This window comes from Felis catus, chromosome F1, assembly GCF_018350175.1.
Source record: "Felis catus isolate Fca126 chromosome F1, F.catus_Fca126_mat1.0, whole genome shotgun sequence".
Classification (NCBI taxonomy): domain Eukaryota; kingdom Metazoa; phylum Chordata; class Mammalia; order Carnivora; family Felidae; genus Felis; species Felis catus.
The window spans coordinates 64866470-64891826 of NC_058384.1; the positions used below are offsets into that span (position 1 = coordinate 64866470).

At 43.3% G+C, this 25357-nt stretch overlaps 1 protein-coding gene across 7 annotated transcripts in view; it reads left to right on the plus strand.

The window, feature by feature from the left end:
* The first annotated feature begins 417 nt into the window (after positions 1 to 417).
* LOC101100178 (olfactory receptor 10J1-like) overlaps positions 418 to 25357 on the plus strand; it is a 306783-nt gene continuing 281843 nt past the window's right edge. For 3 of the 7 annotated variants that reach the window (XR_006591469.1, XR_006591471.1, XR_006591472.1), the window contains exons 1-2: positions 427 to 577; positions 2474 to 2866. The gene's annotated coding sequence lies outside the window, so the exon portion shown is untranslated. Of the gene's footprint in view, positions 578 to 2473; positions 2867 to 3818; positions 3898 to 25357 lie in introns of all 7 variants that reach the window. The other 4 variants (XM_045048479.1, XR_006591473.1, XR_006591474.1 and 1 more) reach the window with 3 other exon arrangements.

Here is a 25357-nt window from a genome sequence, read left to right on the forward strand (position 1 = left end):
TGCCGTGGAAGCTGTGATGGACGGAGCGATGGATGGGGTGTGAAAGCCCCTCCGGCCCCCCATCCTGCCACAGACTGTGTCTTGGGACCCTGGGGTGGAGAAAGTGCCGCTTTCATTCCTGCCTCTCCGGATGGTTGACACCGCGTAGTGACAAAGAATGACAAACAGGAGGAGCGCCCTGCCCACGTGTTGGCGGGCGGGCGAGCTGCCCTGCTGGTCTGCGTCCACCCTGCTCAGCTGGCCTCGGCCCCTGCCGCTTTCTCCTAACGCCCCTGTTGGAGGAGGTTATAGAGAGGACGTGACCCCTGGGTGACCTTCAAGCTGCCCCCCCCTCCCCCCACCCAGGGATCCCAGGCTTCTCGTTCCCTCTGCTGTCCTTGGACTGTACTTTCTGCCTACTGTTCCCATGGCCGGAGCTGTTTCAAGAACTCAGCCTTGAAAGATAAGGTGTCCTTGAGGTTGTCTTGACTAAATTACTGTAACTAACCCCCCTGAGCCCCTCTGCATAACCTTTTCAGGTTCTGGCTGGGGCGTGTGGAGGTCTATCTCTCTTGCTGGTCACCCAAGACCAGCCTCGGTGAGTAAGCTCTCTTCTTCCCCTGCTTAGTAAACCTGCCACCTTCCAACCTGGGGTGACCCACCTCTTTCTTGGGTCTTTCCTTGCCCTCTGCGTTCGGGGGTCAGTGTCACATTGGCGGGACGGCTCCAGAAGTTGCCACCCCCCCTTCTCATTATATGAGATTACACTGTCCGAAAATATTAGCTTTTCCCTCCTGCTAGAAGTTCTTTTCTGCTCCCTAAATAATCCATGCTGCCTCCAGAGTTACTTTTCTCCTTTCTCCTCTTAATCTTTTGCTCAGTGTTGCGGTCTTTCCCACCATACTTGAAATATGTATCATATTTAATAGCAAGACTACAGAAGAAAATCCAGTGTGTGTGAATGTGTGTGTGTGTGTGTGTGTGTGTGTGTGTGTGTGTGTTTGTGTGTGTGTGTGTGGGCTTTCGTGTTCAGCTGAGTTTGTGCGCTGGAGATCCATAGCTAACACAATCTAAAGGGCCCCCCAGACCTTTGAGAACCCGGACACTACCACAGCTCCCTTGGTTTTATTGTGGTCAATTTCTTTACAAAAGCGCCCATCCACCGTGTATGTATTTTTGGCCTGGATGTAAGATGCATATCTAGCAACCATTGTGATCGAAGAATTAGGGGAGGGGTTCGCCGGGGGTGATGCTGTTGTTTTCAGGGTTCAGTTTCCAAAGCTGGTGGTTCCCAGTCTTGGGTGCAGGCATCTAGAAGGTTTTCTGCCTCAGCGGCTGCCCCTTCCCCCCAACCCCCCTCGTCCTTCAGACATTGCAGGACATGGTTTCCTTTGCCCAGCCTCAGAATTCCTCATTCGGTTTTTCCTCTTCCAGAAATGTATCGAAATATTTCACTTGCTAATAGCTTCCCTCCTGTTCTTTTCATGGTTGTGGGTTTATATCAATTTTGTTCCTCTAACATCTTTTTGATGTGGTCTTGGAAGACAGAGCAGATAAACATTTGTGCACAGTTTGCAATTTTGACTGGAAAATCCTTTGTATTTCTTTTTTCCCCCCATTTGATATTCTGAAGATTTTTCACATTAAACATCTTTTTTCTTGTGCAGGTAATACATGTATATACTACAAAATTCAAGAGGCCCAAAAAGGTTATATAGTAAATTTAGTCTCTCAGTCCTGTTTCCTAAGCACCCAATTTCTTGTGTGTCCTCCGAGAAATATTCTATGCAAACATACTCTGTTTAATTTTTTAAAAATGCAAGCACAAGTACACAAACACATTGTTTCATACCTTCCCTTTTGCACTTACTAATGTCTTCCAGATCATTCCATACTGATACGGCATAGAGCTTTTTAAAAAATGCTTTTAATTTCTGCAAAGTGCCTTACTAATGAACACATTGTAATTTATTTAACATTTCCTTATGGGTTAACTTAAAAAAAAAAGAAATGTAATCGGCATACAATATCCTATTAGTTTCAGGTTCTGACAGGTTAATTTATGTCCTCCTATCTTTTGCTTTTGTTGTTATAAACAAAGCTACAATAAATTTCCTTTTATGTACGTTATCTCACACACACGAGTCAATCTGGATAAATTTCTGGACGTGACATTAACTGGTCAATTGCCAGCTTTCTTGGGGGGGTGGGGGGGTGGTGGTGGTGTGTGTATCAGTTAATGGTCACTGCAGTAACGTAGGGATTGTCCGTGTCTCCAAGCGTTTGGCCACTGTACCAGTTAAGATCCAATCAGAAGCCAGTCAGAAGTTATTTCAGCAAGAGTTTCATACTAAGAATTGTTGGCTAGGGATAACGTTGAGAAGAGAATTAAGGCAAGAAGGGAATAGTAAGGTATAGAGACGCAGCGACTGATTACAAGAAGGGACTGGCGAAGAAGTTGACATTGTTAACATTTAGAAGCTTTTTGTTTCAGCTGCGCTGTGAGCTCCGAGAAACCCTATGGACCAGGACTAGACTTCTTAGGAAGGAGCGCCAATTGGTTCGAGATGGTTCTCCGGGAGGGCAAAGGTCACGCCGACTCTTCAAGCAGTTGCAAAATGAGCCAGCTGCCCACCAACAGAGGCTGCAGGTGAAAAGAGTTGTAGGAAGAACGTGGCCTGGAGCAGGAGGCCTAGGGGGCGGGGCGAGTCCCTGCTCCTCCCCGCACCTCCTATTGGCTGAGCCGGGGCAGGTGACACCGGGCAGGTGCCTCGGGCAGCAACCACGGGAGCTCCGCCAAGTGTAAAAGGCTTTTGGCGGGACCACCCGGAGCTGGCGGGGCTGCCTGGCAAGTCCACCAACGTCTCGCTATTTGCTAACGTGACCGGTGAGCGCTCAGACCTTGTCGTTTTGCTTAGCGGTTTTTCTTATTAGGACGGAGAATAGTTCTTAATATTTAGAATTGATTTTCCATTTTATGGACTATGTTTTTATCTGCTTTACGTTGGTTTTCCTTGGTTGTCAGTTTTATTCTACTTGAAAGAAGTCAGGTTTTTGAATACATTGTGGGTTGCAAATAGTCATTTATGTTTTGATATATGGTGGATTTTCCATGTATGTATGTGTTTTCTTTCTATAGAGTTGAGTGGACCAATATTTGCTTTTGTGACTTCGTGGTTTTAGTTCACTTTCAGAGAGACCTTTCCAACCTTGAAATTATAAAAACATTTTGCTGTTTTTTTTCCAAGTGCTTTTATGGTTTTGGCTTTAAAATTTAAGTATTTGATCGAATCAGAATTTTTCCTGTTATAGGAAGTATTAACCTAAATGTGTTTTTTCCTGCTTGACTATCCAGATGTCCAAACACCATTTATTGAATGATCAGTATTTTCTCCATCAGTTTGAAAATTTACCTTTATTACAGTATATAAATATATACATATATATACATATATATGTATATATATATACATGATCTGTCTGTATTTTGACCTATTTCTGGACTTCCTAACCTGTTTCATTGATTTTCATTCATGTACTAGCTACACAGTTTTAATTACTCTAGCTTTATAACATGTTTAAATATCTGAGTACCTCTTCCTCATTTTTCCTTTGTAGAATCTTGTTCTTGATTTTTCTTTCTCCCCTAGGAGCATAAGTTGCTTGTCTAATTTTAGACCCTGCTGGTAATTTGAGGGACTCGTGTAAAAATACGGACTAAGTGCTGACATTCTGGGTTTTTCTGCTTCTAGAACATGATACGTTTGGTAGTTTTTCTTTTGCCCATGAAGTGTATTCTAAGGTGCTTGCTCTTTGTCTCCCCCTCCCCTGATTTGCAGCCTCATGCACCTTGGTGCCTTGCCACCCCAATTTTTATCTTCAGTGCACAGAGCCGCAGCCCCACTCTGCATTGTTCAGGTAGAGACTTTGTGGTTTTATGGAAGATGGGGTTTGCCCTTTTCTTTTCCTTGTTGCTTTTGGGTGACTCATGAGAAAATCGGGGGGGGGGGGTAGCTCTTTTATTTAAAACGCTGATGCTGCTTCCCGTACATGCTCAGACACTCCGGGATCCCATTTCATTGACTGCCAGAGATCCAGTTTCTAGAGCAGTATTTCCGGGAATCTGTGGAATGAGAAATCGTGCCTTAGATACACTCTGAGTGTCCTTGTGGCCTCTGCGAGGGCCTCCCTGGGGCTTTTCCCAACCACTCTGCAGACCAGTTTCTCTTGTGTTAGTGCCTTCACCGATCCCACCTGTTCTCAAAGTGGGGTGACTGTTTCCCTGGGGTACAGGAAGGCATCCCACGGAATGACAGGAACAATGATTACAGAGTCTCACTTTATGTCTGCTTTCCTAAAATGGTGCCTGAGAATATGCCAAGCGTCTCCAAGTTCTCTCCCTATTTCCCCTTCCACTTTCCCCCTTCTGTGTATCAAGGAAAGGCACACTCTGGCGCCCTTTCTTGATCTTTGATCTTCAGTGCATTGGCCTGGGGCAGAAGAGCATCTCAAGGGCAACTCAAAGTGCCTGTGATGAGCCCAGTGGATGGTGGCAGTGATCGGTAGCAGCTGGGGGGTGGGGAGTTCCAAGTCTCCAGCTGGGGGGCTGGGGCGGTGGTGGTCCCAGTTAGCTCTCATTAAAGCTGAAGACTTGAAGGGGTTGTCAGTGGACAGATGACTTAAACTCTTTTTTTGTCGACTGGTGATACTGTGTACAGCTTGTAAAGGAATAAAGAAAAGGAAGGACCCCACTGTTGAAAAGCTCCTCATTTGTGCATCTATTTACGTAGATGAGAAATCGTCTCAGGTGCTTACATCAAAGATAATAAAATTTGTAAACTTGGTCTCTAGGAATGAAAAATGTTCATCCATGTATGTCTATTTAAAAAACACATCTCGGGGCGCCTGGGTGGCTCAGTCGGTTAAACGTCCGACTTCGGCTCAGGGCACCATCTCGCGGTCCGTGAGTTCGAGCCCCGCGTCGGGCTCTGGGTTGACAGCTCAGAGCCTGGAGCCTGTTTCGGATTCTGTGTCTCCCTCTCTCTCTGACCCTCCCCTGCTCATGCTCTGTCTCTCTCTGTCTCAAAAATAAATAAATGTTAAAAAAAATTAAAAAAACACATCTCATTAGGAAATGCATTTCCTTCAAAACTCTACCTTCTAAGATGATCAAAGCCACATACAAATAAAAATTAGAACGATCTACAAAAATGTCTAGTCTTTAGATCCTTCTGGCCACTGGAAATGAAAATACCTATTTTTCATTAATTTTTGTTGCAGAGACTTACAGGGTGATCAATAAAATACTTTCGGGCATAAAATTTACATTGTGACAATTCTCTGGGGGAAAAGGAATGGAAATGAGTTCTAGGAGGGAAAGGAATGCTGTCAAATTTTGGCTGCAAAAACTTGTTTATATATTTAAATGGAGTACATGAAATGTCAATATTCTGTGGAATGCTTTTAACAAATGATATAACAGTTTTGTTTTAAAAGGTTAATATTTATAATATGCCAGAGTTATGGTCTGTGTGATTGTTTAAACTTACGATGAGAAACCTTAATTGCCCAATCAAAAACCTGTGAGGGCACATGGTTTTTCCCCCTAAAGTTTTAGAGGGTTCTCAAGCAAAAAAAAAAAAAAAAAAAAAAATCTAAACTCTAAAATCCGGAAAAACCAAACTGAAGGCTATTGCCCTAAACCTTTACTGCAAGTGAATGCCCAATTTTAACTTCAAACTTTGAGCATAAGAATGAATGAATGAATGTACAGGGAAGACCAGTTGACCCCAGACCTAGTTGGGGAGTTTTGGAGCACCGACTGCTATGTATGAGGGCCCTAGGGGATCATCCTTGCCCTCCCCTGGGCTCTTTCTCCATATGGAGGCTTTTGAGCCCATGCTAAAGGGGGAACTGCTACCCCTGCCTCAGGGAGTCCCTTTGAACCTAAACCATCCTTTTAATCTAGGACCGAACTTCTAGAAGCACAGGGATATGGAATGGTTTCTCGCCTCTGGTGAAGCTCATTTGCATATGTGCAAGCTCGCCCAGCTGCTAGGGTACCAGCTTGACTACCCATTTCCTTTGGGAAGCTGAAATCCACCCCAATTCCTACAGGGGGTGGTTCCTCCACCCCCCACCTTAGGCTTCCTAAAGGCTGCAGAACATAGTAGACCTTTATCTTCGATATCCTCTAGATAATACATTAACAGTGAGGGGTACCAATCTGGCCAAGGGTTGTCTTGTGATGAAATGTTATTTTGGAACATCTTTTCTAGCCATCTTCCTAGTTTCCATTCTCTTCTGTGTAAGGACTTGAATAATAGAACAGGCCTTCCCAGAATCCTCAGCAAGAGACCCTCGCACAGGGAAGATAAATTTCCCTATTAGAGTACAATCTGCAGAGATAAAGCTACATGAAATGGCACGTGCAATTTATATCCTTTAACAACAGGACCTGCTCAGCTGAAACCTTTCACATTTGATTATTTCAGTCTGTTCTCCAAGTTCAATAGGAGGGCTTAAAATACAACAGGAAATTAAAAGGACCTTCACATGACCTTCTATCCTCCCCACCCCTACTCCCCCACTCCCATCTAGAACCAAGGGTGGCCTGTCCCAAGAAGTTGGTTTCTTTTGGTAACTCTTGTAAGGGACTACATCCCAGACTAACCAAAGATGACCTTGTGTCTGTTACCAAGCCGGAGAACGCAAGGACTCACCGGTTAGTTTCTCATAGGGTCCCTGCAGATGTTTATCCTGCAAACGTAGAGTCCCGTAAATAACTCAGAAGAAGAGGCTTGCTGTGGGGCTGGGTGTATGTCCTTTTAAACATTTTGCAAAGGTTGTACGAAGTGATGCATGGATAGGTTTTAAGTGTCAATGAACTTAAAACCAAAGAACCACAAAACCCCGTAACCATCCCCACTAATCCCATTTACCGTTCCACAGGTATTTTATTACTTTCTTACATATACCCTTCTAGAATTCCTCCTCCCTAACCCTTCCTTAAACACAGGAGTACAGGTTTTTTCAGCAGCTTTCCTAAGTTCCACATGTTTTGGAGATCGTCTCCCTGTGAATGTAAGGATGGCTAACTTTTTTTTTTAAATTTCTTGTGAAACTCATTCTTCTATATGGTTGACTTTCCTTCAAGGCTAATAGCACAGTCTGATCTTTGGGGACATCCCGTATTGGCTAGCTCACTTCTTAAAAATTGCCTTGTAGTATAGGGATCCCATAACATAAAAGCTTATTTTGAAGCTGCCCTCTTGATAGACCTTCGTTCCAATTTCCTTATAATCTTACAACTCACACACGAGCCTTTATACATACATATAAAGGCTTTTCTTTTTCTTTGTTTGCCTTTATTCCTGATTAAGGAATATCTTTAATTTCAAACTGTTCAGACAGATTCATTACCTGTGATAGACTTTGCAAATTTTTTCTCCTGTATCTAAGGTTCTAATGATGGTGTCTTCAGTCTTCAGAAGTTAAAACTCCGGTGGCCGAATATATCCGTTTTTAGCATTTCTGTTGTATTTTGGCTGTTTATACCCCAAGAGTCTATAAAAGTTTGTTACATTTATATGGATAATTATCTTTGAGCACATTGGGAGGTTGGACACTGATTGGGTCCATGCTGCTCTTGTCCCTACAAATCTGAATGCCACCTTTACACTGTATTTGTTCTGGATCTCTGTGGTGTTCTATCGATCTACGTGCTTTAGCCTCAAAAATCTAGGCTTGATAAAACTAATATGTATTGATACTTGGTAAGAAGAGTGTCTACACTTTTATTACTTTTCATAGAATTTCTTAACTTTTTGTTAAAGATCTTATTCAAGGAGTTATGAACAGGTTTTTTTTTTTTTTTTTGGTGTGTTTTGGCCACATTAACTGTTTTGAATTATTTTTGCAAATAATAATTTTAGGTTTTCCCATTTTTATTGTAGTAGTGACGATTGCTAATACCTCTAGACAGTTTAAACAGGAGGGAGGAGAGAAGGCCTCTGTTTTATCCCTCACTTGCAAATGTACTTCATGCTGAAATCTTTTAAGCATTACAGGTTCACTGTCAAAAATGCTTCTCAAATGATGATCTTGTATTTTGCTAACCTGCTAATTTAATAGTACTTAAGTTGTATTCTCAGCATTGCTACTTAATGTTTCTTTTCCTTAGTTGATGAGGTATTCTGACTTTTTTCCCCCCTATGAAACCATTCTTACGTTCTTGAGATGAATACTGCTTGGTTATAAGGTGTATGTTTCTCATTCAGTATACTGATGAATTTGATTTAATATTTATATAAACTTTTATACATGCTTTAAGGTCCATGTTCAGTTTTCTTAGACTCCTCTTGTCTGCAATTTGTATTGTTACACTAACATTATAAAGTGAGTTAGCGTTTATCTTTTTCTGTATTCTGAGACCGTGTATGCTGGGAATGATCTATTCACAATCTAGAAATTGCTGTAAAACGTCTGGGACCAGTGTATTTTAAGGGCAATGGATCTTTGTAGGCTTCTTAATTTCTTCTATGGTATTGGTCTTCTAACACTTTATTCCAGTATTTTCCCCACCTCTGAAAATTCCTACTCCTAGAAATTGTCTAATTCTTCCGGATTCATTTTGCTGGTATACACTTATATATAGTAGTCTGTAGTTTTTTCTTTTTTCATTTCTATTATGATTTATTCATGCTTTTTTCTCTGGCCTATTTCATCGGTCTTTTGCAGTAACACAAACCTTTGCTTCTAATACCCGAATTTGCTAGTTTTACTTACATTTTAATAGTTGCGTTTATTTTCATTAGTGGTTTTATGCCATTGTCTTTTTAAACTGAGCTTTTAATTCGAAAACTTTAATGGCTTTTAAATAAATGTGTTTATAACTAAAATTTTTCCGTGTTTACGCATTTCAAGCTGCTGTGTGTAACTCTGTTCGAAGTCTAAATTATAATTTTGATTTTAAAGAGCTCTCTTGGGAGGCAATGGAAACTGTAATTTGATTTCCAGTTCAGTTGTATTATAATCTATGAATAGGACACAATGGCAGCTTTCTGGGATTGGCTGAAATACTCTTTATGGCCAATACATGGTCAAATATGTCTGTTCCTGTGAACAGTTACAAAGTCTTGGTTTGTATACAAGTTTGGGCACGTGTATATGTATGTATGTATGTTTTTAATTTTAGATATTTTTTCCAAAATCTGTTTTCCGAAAAGATACTGCATTATATACTCAGATTGCTGAGACTAGATCTTAAATGTTACCTCAAAAATGATGATTTATGATGTGATAGAGGTGTTAGCTAACACCCTGATAGTAATCACATTGTAATACACACATCAAATCAACATGTATACCTTAAACATAATGCCAATTATCTCTCCATTAAAAAATTTAAAAGGTCTGGGGGGGGGGCACCTGGGTGGCTCAGTCGGTTAAGTGTTTGACTTTGGCTCCGGTCATGATCTCACGGTTTGTGGGTTCGAGCCCCGCATCGGGCTCTGTGCTGACAGCTCGGAGCCTGGACCTTGCTTCAGATTCTGTGTCTTTCTTTCTCTGCCCCTCCCCTGCTTTCACTTTCTCTCTTTTTCAAAAATAAACATTAAAAAAATTTAAAAATAAAAATAAAAACTTCAAAGGTCAATTGGTTACATAGCTAGTAATATAGTTTTTGCTAATTTCAGAACTGTTTCTGAATAAGTATTAATATAAAATATTAATGTTAATACAAAATGTCACTTATTAAAAAAAATTTTTTTTTTAAAAACTTTATTTATGAGAGTGAGACAGCGTGTGAGCAGGGGCGGAGCAGAGAGAGAGGGAGACACAGAATCCCAAGCAGGCTCCAGGCTCTGAGTTGTCAGCACAGAGCCCGATGTGGGGCTCAAACTCCCGGACTGTAAGATCATGACCTGAGCCGAAGTCGGATGCTTCACCGACTGAGCCACCTAGGCGCCCCGTGTCACTTTCTTAATTGTATCATGAAATAGCATCTTTTAAAAGCTTTTGGTCTTGAACTCTGATCTCACATTGTTGTACTAATTTTCTTATTTGGTGTTTATTTTTTTCCTGTTCTTGTCATTCAGTCTTCAGCTTCTCTCTAAAGGGCATGCAGTTTTATTAACATAATCAAATCCTTAAGTTTTAACAGATTTTTATCTAATCACATGTAACGTGATTATGGATACTGAGTTTGCTATTTAGAATTCTGTATACACCTCCACACCCCTTGCCTTTGGGTTGACAAGATTTTATCTTCCTATTTACCTTTAAATCTAGGAGCTTCTATTCCTGAACTGATAAATGTTTAAAAATGTTTAAATATGTGAAAACACCTTGAATTAAGCAAATGAGCCAGTTTTTCGTTCACCAGATCTTCCAACCACTTCTGCTATTTGGACTTGGAGTGCTGGGTTACAGTTTAAAGTTTTGCAATCCAAATAGCTGAGATTCTAGATCCCCAGTCTCCGTTATAGAGCGAGGAGGTGTGAAGTCCTCTCTCTTAAAAAGCAACTGTGGATCCGGAGAGAATCGTCCAAAACCACCGTTTGAAACACTCTGAAAACTCACTGAAAGCCTACAAGGCGCATAGACGCTTTTACTCGGGAACGCTGGAGTCCTGAGTCCAAGAGCAGCGGGCGTCTGTGGTGCTGTCCGGGGATCCCCGTCCCCTCCCAGGTCCCCAGGCCGCCCCTGCCCCCGAGACTCGCTGTCCCCACCGGAAGAGGCTGCTTTGATGGGCAGCGCGATGCTTAGGTGGAGGTCCCAGTGGTGAGCTGATGGGGAGGACGGGGGTCTCTCACAGCCTGAGACTGTGCTCCTGCAGGGAGCCGGCGGTCTAGACAGGAATGTGAACAGGAATCCGGAATGTGAGCATGCCACAGCGGGGTTGATCAGGTCTCCATACACCTCGCTCTGCTGGCAGGCTGTGTGAACAAGCAGCGGAGGCTGGGGGAGGCCCGGAGTCCCCAGCACGTCTGCCCAGCGGGGCCAGGGAGCCCGGGGGAAGGTGAGCGCAGGGGGATCTCCAACCGTCTGCTTGTGTGTGCGCCCAGCCCACGTGTGGGTCCGGCAGCAAGCTGGGGTGGCGCTCAATGGCAACCCCGCAGTTCTCTGAATACTGTCCAGACACAGGGGTCACCCCTAGGGAGTCAGCCTTAAACATGAAAACCAGGGGAAATACACGAAAGCAGCAAAAACTATAACCACAGATATTAATGTTGGTACACAGCGCGGTAGACTTCAGATCTAGTTCAGATGAGTTACTGAAACCGCAACCCCCCGGGGGGAGGGGCGGGACACGTCAGATCAGGTGTTTGTACATTCCGTGTAAGTTCCCTAAGCCAGGCAGCCTGCAGAGAAACACAAGGCGACTTCTAGGAGAAAAGTGGGCAATAGATTGTACCTGTGTCCCCAGAAGCTAGATTTGGCAAAGATGTCAAAGCAGCTTTAATAAACATTAAAAAAAAAAAAACCCACAAAACTCCATGTTTCTAGCATTAAAGGAAAGCATGGTAAAGTGACTCGATGAATAGACCATCTCAGAGATGGAAATTTCATTCAGTTTCTGTTCTAGAGTTGGGGTACAACAATTGGAAGGTTGTCCTCCTTAGCACATTCCTGATGGAAGGAAGGGAATCCGTGAACTCCAAGTAGGCGAATTAATCTGAAGAACAAAGATTGAAGAACCCCCACCCCCACCCCACCCTGAAAATCCTGTGAGCCTCCAAGCACACGGATGTTACTCTGTTGGGGGTGCTCAGGAGAGGAGAGAAAGGAAGAGAAAAATGGGTAGAAACCATTAAACAATGGGTTCGAAAACCTACAGATCCAAGAAATGCAAACTCCAGTAGCAAAACACAAGAATATCCCCGTCTAGGACACCATAGTTAGTTGGACGCAAAGACAAACGGAAGCAGGAGAGAGAAGGAGCCCATCACCTACAGGGGAACAGCACGGTTAATAGCTGACTTCTCCCCCTGGAGGGGTATGGCATGCAGTGTTCCCAGAAAATGCTGTCAATCAGAAATTCTACCTGCAATAAACGTGAAGGTGATAGACATTCCTAGATGGAGCACGCCGAGAAACTTCTGAATTCACCAGTAAGGGCATTCCCCCCTCACCCGCCTTCTGTTGTGAATCACAGACCAATAACCTACTTAAATTACTGCAACTTCACAGTATATTTGGATGTTTGACAGGCCGACTAGTCCGTTCATTTTCCCCTTCCCACGTGTTCACAGTGGTTCTTGTGCATTTAGTTTTTCAGGTGAATTTTAGAGCTAGCTTGTTATATTTCCTACAACTCTACACTATTGAAAACTTGACCGGAATTTTGACTGCACTAATCTATTAGCAGGGAATAAAATCCACATCTCTTCTTCAAGCCCGTCTAAAGCATAAATGACCTAACTATGGGCATTTAGCAAAAGGAAATTGGAGTCACTCAGAAAAGTGGAAAAGCATATTGAAGTGAGGGAGGTTCGTGGCTGTGACTGTTCTGTGTTCCTTAGCAGCAGAGTCTGTGGACCTGCCCCGGGGGTCTTTGCCATGAATGTGACTCAGAAATCTGCCTCTGTGTTCCCCTCTCTGTTTCAGATTCCTGGGGAGAATGTTCTGGTCTCCCCCTTGGATCCTGTCTGCCCCTTCATCAGCTGTGACCAGGTGGCAGGGTGTGGTTGTTGAGGTATCACCACTGGGCCCACTTGTTGGAGACCACAGCCAAAGTCTTAGGCTTCTCTTGTATCTCTTTTTTTTTTTTTTTTTTAATGTTTATTTCTGAGACAGAGACCGAACATGAGTGGGGGAGGGTCAGAGAGAAGGAGACACAGAATCTGAAACAGGCTCCAGGCTTTGAGATGTCAGCACAGAGCCTGACGCGGGGCTCGAACTCACAGATTGCGGATCATGACCTGGGCCCAAGTCGGACGCTTAACCGACCGAGGCACCCAGGCGCCCTATGCTTCTCCTGTATCTGGAGGCAATGTCACCTGCCACGATGTCCCTAGATCTTTGGGTTCTGCCATTATTTCTCTAGTTTGTTGTGGGCCTTATGGGTGGGTGTTGGGGCTTCTGCACCATATCTCTAACCCTTCCTTCTTTCCAACCTTTTAAAAAAATTTTTTTTTTTTTTTTTGGGTAGATTTTAAGGGTTGGTGTTGCAGCCCACTGTGTAATCTCGTGATTGGGTCCAGTTTACTCAGCCTATATACTTTGGGATATTACATTTCAATCAAGTTTAGCCTTGCGTTATCTCAGTTGACTTTTCTGTGGGTGCTATAATCTAGCACCCCTCGAAGATACGAGTTTTAGGTTAAATCCCTGTTCTTCCCGTTAGCTCGGTCTCCTTCGGTAGAAATGTGGTGTATGGAGTTTGAAGTCTGCCTGTCACGTGCTGGTCTTCTGCACATATCTTAGGATTATTGGCTCTTTGCTCCTCGTGGGATCAAGGTGCCTTTCTGGTCTGCTATATTTATTTTGCTATGATTATGGAGAGAGTTGTCATGTGCTGCTCTGTGGGAAGAGGGGAAGCACGTGCCATTAAGTGCTGGCACCCTGCTGAGTATCCCAGGAGCTGACCGTCCCCATCTTTACAAAGTGTCAGACACCGGGGATACCTTCCTTGTCTCTGCTGCAAGCCCGACTACTGGGTGCTTCCTGCTGTCCTGCGGGGAGGGGTGTGTGTGTGTGTGTGTGTGTGTGTCTGTCTGTGTGTCTGTCTTATCACTCCTGTTGGTACTTCAACAAATGACCCTCTGAGCTGACCTCGAGCGTCCTCCCCTTGTCCAGTCATGGCCCATTCTTGGTGTTCTCCAGAGTTGTCGAGCAGTGCTGTTTTGGCCCATGGTTTGCTTTTATGTCCAGTTTTCTACTTTCAACTGTTCTTAAACAGGGATATGAAAAAATTCTGGAACATTGGAGTGGTTCTTTTTTTGTGTGTGTTCCCACAGTATGGGAGAAGAAGGCTATAAAGTCAACCATCCTGAAAAACTGTTTTGGGACTATTTCTAAAGGTCTAAAAACCAAGCAAAATCGTTTAATCATCTATTTTTTTTTCAAATATTTATTTGAGACAGAGACAGAGCATGAGTGGGGGAGGGTCAGAGAGAGAGGGAGACACAGAATCCGAAGCAGGCTGCAGGCTCCGAGCTGTCAGCACAGAGCCCGATGCGGGGCTCAAACTCACAAACTGTGAGATCTTGACCTGAGCCGAAGTCTGTCGCTCAACCGACTGAGCCACCCAGGTGCCCCTAATCATCTATTTCTTAATATAAATTTTAATAGAATTTTAAAATATCCTAAAAACATAAGTATTTAGAGTAAAAAGTAGAATTTCCTCTCTTTCTTCCTCTAACTTCCTTTTACTGTGCTCCAAAATACCTTGGGGGTGCATTTATCTAGCATTTATTTCTGCATTCACCAAAGTATGCACACACATATACATGGGGCATCCTATTCTGTGACTTTTTTTTTTTTTAAAGTTTATTTATTGTGATTTGTTGTTGTTGTTGTTGTTGTTATCTCTACACCCAATGCGGGGCTTGAACTCACGACCCTGAGATCAGGAGTCCCCTGCTCTTCTGACTGAGCCAGCCAGGCACCGCCCACCCACTTTTTTTTTTTTTAAGTGTTTTTGTTTTGTTTTAACTATTCTGTGACTTCTTTCACTTCCTATATCATTTCTTCCCATGTCACTATATATAGATCTTATCATTTTCAAAGGCTAGATAATATTCCGTAATATAAGTAAACTGGGATTTTATTTTTCCTCTATTTATGGGCAGTTAGGTTTGTTTATTTACAGTTCAACAGCTGTCCGCTGAACATCCAAATTCCAGCTCTACTGTGTAACTATGAGCACCTTGCTTCTCCTGTTCACAGCATCTGTAGGATAAGGATGACCTCTAAATCAGATGTTTAGAGGAGTGAAGGGTTTGCTTCACTCCCTAATAATAAATATATTAAAATATTAAATTTTATTAAAAATATTTATTAATATTAAAAATATTTATTAAAAATAATAAAATGCTCCGCCAGTGGCACGTTGTAAATTCTCCAATGCTAAACCGTTATAACAGGAACTACTGTTGAGGTGCACGTGGTAGAGAATTTGAGTCCCACAGCCCGTCTAGTGGGGTGGGGAAACCGCAAGACACCCCAGTCCTATGGCCAGAGACGTTGTGGTAAGTGACGTGGAGAATGTTCTGTAAACTAAGATCTGAGAAAGTAGCCAAGGAGCCCAATGTAGGTTGGGGTTACGTGCTTTGAGAAAGCTGTCCCTGAGGAAATTGGCTCTAAGAGTCCCGTAGGATGACTGAGTTAGCAAGGAAAGTGTCCCTTCCAGGGAGAAGATCCAGAAGTGGGAAGAGCTGGCCACGGGCTGAATCGTGTCCCTCCCCAAACTTCTATATTGAAGCCCTAACCCTCGTTATCTCGGAATGTGACTGTATTTGGAGATGGGGCCTTGAAGTAAGATGAGGTCCTACGGGTGGGCCTCCCCCAATATGGCAGGTGTCCGGGCAAGTGACGAAGGCACAGATGCACGCGGGGAAGACCGTGTGGAGACTCGGGGAGAAGCCAGCCATCTGTAAGCCAAGGACAGCGGCCTCTGAAGGAACCCGCTTGACCCCTTGACTTGGGACTTCCAGCTTCCAGAACTGTGAGGAAATCCATTTCTGTAGTTAATCCTTGTAGCCTTGGGTCCTTGTTATGGCAGCTCAGTTGAACTCCTGCAGAGGTCAAGTCCATCCCTCTAGCTGCTTTCTGCACTTGAGTGGCTCGGTGGTAACTTTCCGTTTTCTTCTGTTCTTGATCTGCCACCTAGAGTAACCATTTCTTTCTCGTGGTCCTAGCAATTTTGCTGGGCTGACGGACCTTCCATCTAAACTTTAAGGTGATTTTCTTTCGTAGGTTTATTTCGTTTCCTACAAACTTTATTGCGCCCAAATTACTGCTCCCACAGTCAACATTGTGCCACCAGGCATCCTCCAGCTTCGAGCAACGCCACTCTCCGGCCTGCCATTTTCCCATATGCTTCTTCTACTGGCTTCTCTTGCGGCCCTGGGTTTTGCTATCCACAGAGATCTGGCAGAATTCATTAGCCGGAATGGACACTGGGATTCTGAGCAACCCTTCACAGCCCTCCCTGTCCTTCCCAGCCTTTGAGACTTGTCACTCTTGGTACCCGAGGTGGCTTTAACTTCATCCAATAGATGTAATAGCGAACAAAGCGAGGAGACCTAATACAATACCAAATGGTCTTGAGCGTGTATGTTCATATATCTTCGTCTATCGCGTGTATTTATCACAAACACCTAGAAGTAGAAGTGCTAGATTAAGGGCTATAAGCTTAACGTTTTACTAGATGTTGCTTAATTGTCCTCCGTAAAAGCTGTAAAAAAAACTGACATCCCTGCCAAATGGGCGTATAAGTACCTCTTTTCTCTCATTTCCAGTATTTCCCATCTGATCCTTTCAAACTTCGAAGGTTTTGCCAACACTTTGGGTAAAATATTCCATCGAACTGGTGTTTTTATTTCACACTTCCCCAATTTCCAACAAAGCTGGGCATCTTTCCTTGTGTTAGTGGCCGCTTGGATTTCTAGTGTGAGTAGCCTTTACAAATTCTTTGCCCGTTTTCCTACCTCATTTGTCCCTCAGTTTCTAGCTTTTTATATGTTAAAGCAACTTTTGTTATATCTGTACAAAATATTCTTGCGAGTGTATCAGCTGGGCTTTAAGCTCTGGTGGGGTTTTTAACTGTATAGAAAATTCAGATTCTTTGAGTATAATCTTCATAGGTTTTCTTTTTGTTTTTGTTTTTAAGTTTATTTATTTTTGAGAGAGAAAACACTAGTGGCAGAGGGGCAGAGAGAGAGGGAGGGAGAGAGAATCCCAAGCAGGCTCCACCCTGTCCGTGCAGAGCCCGATGTGGGGCTCAATCCCATGACTATGAGATCATGACCTGAGCCTAAATCAAGAGTTGGATGCTCAACCACCCAGGTGTCCCTGTTTTTTTTTTTTTAAACGTTTATTTATTTTTGAGACAGAGAAAGACAGAGCACGAACAGGGGAGGGGCAGAGAGAGAGGGAGACACAGAATCTGAAACAGGCTCCAGGCTCTGAGCTGTCAGCACAGAGCCCGACGCGGGGCTCGAACTCACGGACCGTGAGATCATGACCTGAGCTGAAGTCGGACGCTTAACCGACCGAGCCACCCAGGCGCCCCTAGGTGCCCCTGATTTTTAAGATTCTACTTGGATTATATTTTTTCTTTCTTTCTTTTTTTTTTTTGTTTTTGTTTTTTAAGCTTAACTCCTTTTGGATTCAATTTTATGTATGTTGTGGAAGGAGGGTCTAGGTGTAATCTTTTTCCTTTCATGGATAGAAAATTGCTTTAGTATTTAATACTTTAAATTTCTACGGTATTCATATATAGGTGGATCTGTTTCTGGGACTTTCAGCTATTGGTGAACACTTAGAGCAAGAAGATAAGTTACTGTGGCTTCATAATTTGATATTGACCAGGCTCATTCTCCATTTTCTCTTTCCCACATTTCATTCTGGTTCTTGTACATTTAGTTTTCCAGGTGAAATTTAGGATTTTGGAGGGGGGGGGGGAGTATAATAAGCTGTTGGAAATTTGATTGGAATTTTATGACTGTACTAATCACTTTATTTGTAGGAAATAAACAGCTCTTCTTCAAGCCCCCTCTAAAGCATAAAGGACCTAACAACATGGGAGTTTGGGGAAAAGAAATTGGAGTCACTCAGAAAAGTGAAAAAGCATATTGAAGTGAGGGAGGTTCGTGGCTGTGACTGTTCTGTGTTCCTTAGCAGCAGAGTCTGTGGACCTGCCCCGGGGGTCTTTGCCATGAATATGACTCAGAAATCTGCCTCTGTGTTCCCCTCTCTGTTTCAGATTCCCGGGGAGAATGTCCTATGGTTCTCCTGTATCTGGAGGTAATGTCACCTGCCACGATGTCCCTGGATCTTTGGGTTCTGCCATTATTTCTCTAGTTTGTTGTGGTCCCATTTCAAAATTCTGCAATCTGTAGACAAAACTGTGATGTAAATGCCACCACATCTTCTATCCGATGGTGAATGGAAGGAGGAAAAAGACTCCTTTTTTAGAAAGATAAGGAAAAGGAGATAACTACATTCAGGTGATCAACGGGAAGTGGAAGGAAACCTCAGTCATGTTTTTTGGTCACAAACGTTCTTGAATTTGAACTTCCCACTTGGCTGTTCCCTGTTCTCCTGGTCTTAGGACCTCATCTGGATTTCTCCCCCCACCTCCCGAGTGGATTGACTTTGGGGTGTCTAAGCCATCAGTTTTCTCCAAGGATTTGGGTTATCTTCTCAGTCTGTAACATTGGACATAGTAGAACAGGGAATTTTCTGTCAGTACTGGTGCTGTGGCAGCTTAAGTCACAGGTCATTCAATCAGAATGTGTGCTTTGGTGTTGAGTGTTTAATACAGCCCAGCTCGGTTCATCAGTCTCGACACGAGGGACTGCGTGGGGGGAGGAATGGTCCTAGGATGTGCAGTCTTCGGAACACCCCCTGAAACGTGACTCCGATTTCCTATAAAGTTAGCCCATCACACCCGCCAACTTCCTTCTTTGACTCTTGGTGGCTTGAAGTTTCCAAAGTGGCTTAGTGGCTGTGTCTGTACCAAATCAGGACAGTCTTTTTATTCTCCAGCTTTACGGAGTTAATTGACTTTTACTGTGGTTTTTCTAGTAGAAGCAATCTTAGGTATTAAAATTTCCAGAATGTCCAATTATTTACTCTTAGTTTCTTGTATCTCAATTGCCTCTTTACTTTGGAGCTATTAGGGTGTGTGTGTGTGTGTGTGTGTGTGTGTGTGTGTGTGTGTCCGTCCGTCCTGCAAGCAGTTTGAAATCCTTGAGATTAGTCCAGGTGACCAGAAACATAAGGAGGTGCCACTCCCACCTCCATGATTGGCTGCCAGATGTGAGATCGTGCAGCTGTGAGTCATCACTTGGTTGAGGGTCAGAGCTTCATGACCTTCATAAGAGCAGCCCGGCTTTGTCTCCGTTGGCACTGTGGTGGAGTCTCCAGAGATCAAGTACACTAGAATGGCTCATCTGGTGGCTCCCAGGGTTCACAGATCTATCCAAGGAGGTTTGTATTAAAGATAGTAGTGGGATTTGGTTAGGTATCAAAATATTTCTCACTTTCTAGTTTTCCTTTTGGAAATAGAACAGTTTTGGCACCCGGGAGCATAATCTGTCGTTAATGGCAATTCGACTGATGTGCTCAGCAACCCTCCTTCAGGGCCCCCTGGGTGGCTTAGTCAGTTAAGCGTCTGACTTTGGCTCAGGTCATGATCTCACGGTTCATGGGTTCAGGCCCTGCATCGGGCTCTGTGCTGATGGCTCAGAGCCTGGAGCCTGCTTCTGATTCTGTGTCTCCCTCTCTCTCTGCCCCTTCCCCGCTCATGTGCTCGCTCACTCGCTCTCTCTCAAAAATAAACATTAAAAAAAAAAAACCTTCATAATTCTGGCCACGATATTGGTTTAAATAACATGAAGCTATGAATTACTGAATTCATACACATGATGGACTATCTAAAAAACATAAGAGCTATAATGAAGCTTGATGTTGAAATAGAAGTTAATGACAATTCAGCAAATTCACCTCAATATGATCTTACCAAATCCTTGAGTGGCATTCAGCTAATTAAAACTCTTAGAAGCATATTAAGCCTTCTCTGTATTAAGAGAAATTTGTCATGATTAATTCCAACGTGATGTTTATAGAAAGCTATATTTGGGTTCCAGATCAAACATGATCTATCAAATTGTAAAATTGATAATGCAGTTAGGTATTCATATGTACCTAAAGCAAATTAAATAGCATGTCACTCGAATATGAAAATGTCTTTTTACATTACAAATTAAGGATAATATAAAAATGAATCAACTGTAATATTTAATGATATTTTAAAACTTATAATCATTTATCATATTTTACCCCCAAATGAAAAGAATTGTAAAAATTCCTGCAGGAGCCACAGGAGATATAGATCATTGGGAGAGCCTTTCATAAATCAAACTTTAGAAGATTTGGCTGGTTGCTTCCGTGGGCATCAGATTATTGCCTCACTTTCATTGTGAAACGTGTCCCTCAATCAGAGGCATTAAGTAGGATGCCATAATAAGAGATGTCTAGCAAAGATATCTAGCAAAGAGAGAGATATCTGCACAAGAGCTATCTAGCAAAGATGATGTTTGCAGTTATGTGATCGGGAAACAAATCTGAATTCCTAGTGTGCCTGTTTCTTGAAGACCGATTGCTAATCCCATTCGTGATCGAGGACAATGGCAATTTCCACTTGAGAGTTGGGCATTCAGCCTTGGAGTGCCCAAGTTAGACTTGGTGAGAGAAGTCCATGCCGTTGAGCCCATGTCTATCCGGTCTTGGTCATAATGGGCTTCTTCTACTTTATTAGTCCTATTAGCAAGGAATGGCCTGTCCAGAGAAGGGGGGTGATTGACAACAACAGGAAGTTCTCCTGACGTTGATTAAGAAACCGTATCTGTGGTTGGGGGTGGAGAGCTGCTATGACAACTTCCATGTGGCACAGATAATTTACTAGGCTCTTTCCTAAAGGTCCCCTCTGAAATGACCGATCCTTTTTTTTGTATGTGGAATTCACCATGTTGGCTTTACTAAAACGCAGAAGGTACTTGCTACTTCTTTCAGGGATCAATCCGCGTGACCTTGCCAATGTAGTAGGGGAGTGAGGTCCTGAGGATTAAGGAGATGGTCGAGTCCCTGTAGATTAGAAGGTATCAGATGGGTTTACGAAAGGGGAAAGTTCTATCTTTCACGAAGGAACAAATGACAGATTGTTTTCAGTTTTGGTCCCTAGAGAACACAAAGATGCACTGGCCGCTCATAGTGTTGGGATATGTCCATTAGCAGCCATGATGATCTGTGGCTATTAACGTGGAATACTCCAGCATTTTCCCCTCCCCCCAACTTTATTGGATATAATTAACAAAACTGAGTGTACTTGAAGTGTATAATGTGAGTTGTTGTATACATTGTGGAAGGATTACCACGGGTTGATTAACACTTCCATCTCCTCAGATGGTCACCTTTATCTGTGAGAATACTAAGATCAACACTCATGGCAAATCTCAAGTATGGAACACGGCATCATTAGCCCTAGTGACCACACTGTGCGTTGCACCCCCAGGACTTATAACTGGAAGCGTGTGCCCTTCAGTCAGTGTCTGCCCATTTCTCCTGCCCTTAGGCCCTGGGAACTGCCGTTCTGTTTCTGTGGGTTTGGCTATTTCAAGATTCCACATTTAAGTGAGATGATACAGTGTTAGTCTTTGGCTTAAACTTTGCGTAAGGTCCTCCAGTTTCATCCATGTTACAAATGGCTGGATTTCCTTGTTTCTTATGGTTCGGTAATGTTCCGTTGTGTGTATATACCACGTCTTTGTCCAATTCATCCATTGATGGGCACCTCGGTTGTGTCTGTATCTTTGCAATTGTGAATACTCCAGTGGACACAGGAGTGTCCTGACTTGTCCTGACTTCAGTGTCCTGAAGTCCTGACTTGTTTCCTTTGGATATCTACCCAGAAGTGGGATTGCTGGATCATATGCCAGTTCTACTTGTAACTTTTTGAGGAACCTCCACACTGTTCTGAGGGACTGCACCAATTTATATTCCCACCAACAGTGCACGAGGGTTTCCTTCATATCCGTGCCAACACTTGCCTTTTCGTTTTGATAAAAGCCATCCCAACAGGTGTGGGGTGATATTTCCTTGTAGTTGACTTGCCTTTCCCTCATCAGTGAGATCGAACACCTTTGCGTGAGCTTATTGGCCATGCAATATATCTCTTACGGAAAAAGTATTCAAGCTCTTTGTCCCTTTTTTAATTGGATTGTTTTTTTTACTATTAAAAGTTCCTTATCTTTTAGATCTTATCAGATCTGTGGATTAACCCCTTATTAGATCTATGGTTTGCACATATTTTCTCCCACTCCATATGTTGTCTTTAATTTCGTGGATGGCTTCCTTCGTGCAGAAGGTTTAGTTTGATATAGGCCCGGTTGTTTTTGCTTATTGTCGACTGTGCTTTTGTTGTCCTAGCCAAAAAAAAAAAATCCTTGCCAAGACCAATGTCAAAGAACTTTTCCCCTTTGTTTCATGGTTTCAGATCTCCCATTTTAAGTCTTTATTCCTAGTTACTTTTGAGAGTTCCACGAGTTTTCTTTAAAACCCATTAGACTTAGTAGGCCTACCAGCAATCTGAGTGGAATTCATAGGAATCCACTCACTTTCATCTTGGAAATTTTAGCGGTGATCCTAATACCTTGAACGCTACCTGGAAGGCAGCTTGCTGTTGACAGAGCAGACAGGGTAGGATCCACTGGCTTTTGCGGGGGCGGGGGGGGGGGGGCATTCCTACCGTAAAAGCTTGGGTCGCAGTATCCTTGCGGGGACTTCCTTTCATGCCAGGGTCTCAGGAGTTGTGTTTCTCCGTGTCCTGACACTCCCGTGTGCTGCTTAGGGTCTGTCTGCTCTTCGTCGGTCCTAGAGTCGGTCTTTCTTTTGAGATTCTGCAAATACAATGAAACCTTCTAGACTGGTTTCTGAGAACTTCATGGGGGAGAACGAGTAAAGTCTGTACGTAGAAAGAATTTCGAAGAACCCTGATGCCTGCACGTACCTAAGCCCAATGTGCCCCAAGTGGTCCTGTGCTGCAAGGTAGTTTAACAAATCCTCTAAGTGTACGTTTTGTGCGTGTCAAGAAATTACCTCTCTGTGTCCTCCTGTGCATCTAAGCAAGTTTTAAAGCAGGCCTTTACTTCAACATTCATTTTTTTTTAACATATTTTTCTGCATTTATCTTAAACTTGTACGTTTCAGTGGAATCCTTTATTGCATTAATAGTTCACAGCTACATGAATTATATAAACCTGCCTATGGGTTTCATAGCTTTTAAAAAAAATAATCACTACTTCTTAAAACTCTTGAAAAATTATGAAATATAGCATACATTCAGAAAAACGCATAAAACTCACAATATGGTTTAATCCAGTGAAAACCATTACCCAGGTCAACAGATAGGCAGATTTTTGGGGTGCTGGAAATATTGTGACCTCTGACCTCACAACACTGTTCCTTCCCTGTAAGGAAGGAAGAGAAAAGCCCTCCTGATTTGTATGGTAATCACTTGCTTTGCTTTAGGTTTACGATCTCTGTGTGTATCACAAACAACAGTTAATTTAGTTTTGTCTGTTTTTGAATTTCTATGAAAGACACACATATTCTGTACCTGGCTTGTTTTGTCCCACAGCACATCTTCAATAGTCAACCCTTTCATGTGTGGTAGGTAGATGCAACTCCTACACATTCCACAATTTACCCATTATTCTGTTGACAGATGAGTCACTTCCGGGTTGGGGACCCTCTTAGCAGTGCTGTGAGCACTTTCACGTACAGTAAAACCTTGATTTTCGAGCACCGTTTGTTCCGGAAACACGCTTGTAATCTAAAGCACTTGCAGATCAATGTGAATTTCTCCATGAGAAATAACGGAAACTCAGGTGATTCATTCCACAATCTGAAAATATTTCAGATGATTACAATAGTGCGACGATCCAAAATAATAAAGAAGATACAGAATATAAAGAAAAATTAACCTGCACTTCCTTTTGAAAGCCTTCATGGCTGGTGTGAGGGAGATGAGCCAGGAGGGTTATTGTGTAGGATGACTTCCACGATCACTGACGGAGTCACTGCTTTCGTGACTCGATGAATCTGTTTTTCTTTTTGTGCAACTTTAACAAGGAACCTATCCAATGACCTAGAATGAAGCAGAGCATTTGTAAGCTTACTCTTGGATGGAAAAGCAAAGGACTGTCCATAGGTGCTTTGAAGTGTCAAAAAAAAAAAAAAAATACACCAGTGCCAGTTGTGGGCACCTTACAGTGTTCTGAAAAATCCCTGATTTCTGCTGAACACGGTGTGAAATCTGAGACTGTGCATCTGAGCATGGGGGACGATCACCTCACCATCTTGCAGCGAGAGGCGGGGGAGAGAGGGAGAACAAACTATTAGCTCCGTTGTGATCACGTGACACGCGGTATCCCCTACTACTTGTATTGCAAGACCTCGCTCGTTTATCAAGTTAAAAGGTATTAGAAATGTTTGCTCGTCTTGCAGAACACCCGCAGAACAAGTTACTCGCAATCCAAGGTCTTACTGTATTTCCTAGTACGTGGGTATGTTCTCATGCCCATTCCCTGGGCCCAACTAGATGTCCTGCAATTAAACTTGATGTGGACACTATCGAGAGCTGGCGCGGGCCCCACGGGTGAAAGGCGGAGTCCTTCATAAGCCTGCCCTCACTTCCCGTGCCAGCTGCACCTCTTCAAGGACGACCCACCCACCGCCCAGCCAGCTAGACATTTGAGTTGTGATGCCGAGCCCCTGGAGCTCGCCTCTGATCCCCCGAGGAGCTCAGTCCTTCACAAACTGGCCCCACTCCAGATGCCGTTTGCGAGTCCTGGGGCCACTCGCGCTTCTGACTGGCTGTAAACTTGGGAGTTTTTGCCCCCCTCTCGGATTCGATCACCTGCTAGGACTCTCAGAACTCCCCGCAAGCACTATACTTAGGATCGGTTTTAGTATAAAGAATCCAGAAGCGGTCTGAAGAGAAGCATGGGGAGAGCTTCCCAGCCCTCTCGTGGAATCGGGGTCCGGCAGGCTTCCAGCATATCCGTGTGGTCACTTAACCAGAAGGTTCCCCTGTGCCTCCGTCTGCAGGGTTTTTCTTGGGGTTTCATTACCTAAACTCCATCTCGAGCCCACCTCTGCCTAGAGGTCAAGAGGCTTGAAAATTCCACCTCTGTACCGGTGTGCTTGTCTTTCAGGTGACCAGCCCCCTTCTAGAAAGTCTCTAGGGGTTTCCCTCATTAGCATAGCAAAGATCCTCTTAGTACCTAGGGAATTCAAGGACTTCTGAAACTTTGTTCCTGGAAGGAAGGACGAAGACCAGATTTCTTACACAAGGGGCAAAGAAGTTTTTGGTGGCAAATACCTGCGTCTGACTTCGGCTCGGGTCATGATCTCCTGGTTCGTGAGTTCGAGCCTGGCATTGGGTCGCTGCTGTCTGTGTGGAGTCTCTTTCAGATCCTCTGTCCCCCTGTCTCTCTCTGCCCCTTCCCTGCTGGTGTGCACATGCACGCGTGATCTCTCTCTCAAAACTAAACATTAAAAAAAAAAAAAAACTAAAGTATTTGAAAGATTTTGTTTTTTGGTTTTGTGGGCAAGGGGGTCTGGCTTTTAAGATTTCTTTTCCGTT